Source organism: Nicotiana tabacum, chromosome 23, assembly GCF_000715075.1.
Source record: "Nicotiana tabacum cultivar K326 chromosome 23, ASM71507v2, whole genome shotgun sequence".
NCBI classification, from domain to species: Eukaryota; Viridiplantae; Streptophyta; class Magnoliopsida; order Solanales; family Solanaceae; genus Nicotiana; species Nicotiana tabacum.
This window is the reverse complement of record NC_134102.1, coordinates 41,976,609-41,978,347: the sequence shown is the minus strand read 5'-3', so window position 1 is coordinate 41,978,347 and position 1,739 is coordinate 41,976,609.

Below are 1,739 nucleotides of genomic sequence, written 5' to 3'. Positions count from 1 at the left end.
CAAGGTCGGTTGCGGATTATCTTGATATATAAAGTTGTGGCGTTCATCTCCAAGCCTTATTGTCGACCCAAATCAGACCTAAAACTCTTTGTAGACCTCCTAAACATATCCTTAGGGGTTGGAAGCCAAATTAAAGGTGGAGAAGGTAAAACAAGTGGATTCAAGCTTTAGTAACCCGAACTAGTCGATAATTTGCTGTTTTCTCTTTTCGTGGATGATTGAGGAAGACATAGAAAAGAATTAAGCTCTGTAAATTGGTGATTTGTGTGATATAAGGTATTTCCTTCGCCGCTCTCCTTACGATGAGTCGTTGTTATGCCATAACAAGCCTAGATTTTGAATGAAAATAAGTTAAACTAGAAGCTGGAAGTATGTTTGAGGTGTTCTGCATATGGGAATATTTTGGATAGTTTTTGAGCTAGGTTGCTGATGGTTCTTGATATAGTTGCTTGGATGTGTTGTTGTTGATATTTTTTTGTCATTTTTGGTATTGGTTTAAATTGGAAGGAAGTGATATAGGTGCTGCCCAACTTCTAAAATTCGTAGGTATGTTGTCGTTGATTGTTGGACTATTTGGGAGGTTAATATGATTACTGTTGATGTTTTTTGAGCTGTTTGATGATTGTTGTAACTTGTGGGAAGTCATATAAATAAGGGAGGTTCTGCCCGTTTTATCGTAAAATAGGTTGTGATCATTATATAATAGTTACGACGCTCAAACGATAACGATAGGTTGTGATCGTAAGCTAAGGAGCTGTGACATTTGCATAACTTGAGGATGGGTAGTATATACAAGGTATTCTAAGGCTAAACCTTGCCTTTATTTTGGCATGATCCCTTAACTAAACACATGTGATAGCAAGACACAAAGAGAAGTTCGTACCCTTGAATTTATGTACATTATCCCAGTCTCATAAGTTATAGTATTTTCCCTTATCGAGACTTCATATTTAGTGAAGTATTGTCTTTTTCAGTAAAAAGAGTAGAAGGTCTATATATATAGTATTATAATATTTTCACCACCACCGAGCTATAATTGGTGGACAGGCCCCCTATTGGATAACCTCTGATCAGATGATAAGTTATATACCGAGCCTACTATGGCCGAGCACCTATGAGAGAGCCCAGAATGGTTGAGTTCACGAGCCTAGTTTGGCCGAGAGCCTATGAGTGAGCCTACTACGACTGAGCAGTTACACGTACTGAGACTTATAGGGACGAGCAACTATTTTATGTACTATATCAAGAGATTTGAGTCAGTATCAGCATGTAAGAATAATTTAGATCATTTTTAACTCCGGTTACTTTCAGTTATTATATTATCAGTTCAGTTTCATCTTTCAGTTATTCTATTGCATGACATACTTGGTACATTATTTCGTACTGACGCCGCTTTTGACGAGAATGCTGCATTTCATACCTCCAGGTCCTGATAGTTAGCCGAATAGACCTTCCAGGTAGATAGAGCCAAATATTAGCTTGATTGGTAAGCTCTACTCTCCTAGACTTACCAGGCCTAGACTTTGGAGTCCATTTTGTATATACAGGTTTGATGGGTAGGTCGAGGCCTTGTCCTATCTCTAGAGGTTTGTAGACGAGTCTTGTATATTTTGTATGTTCGTATTGTGGCCTTGTCAGCCCTGTGTGCATTTTCTATTTGGTATTATTGGTTGTAGACATTCATCGCAGCATAGTTATACTACACAGTTATGTATATGAGATTTTGTGTATGTTTACCC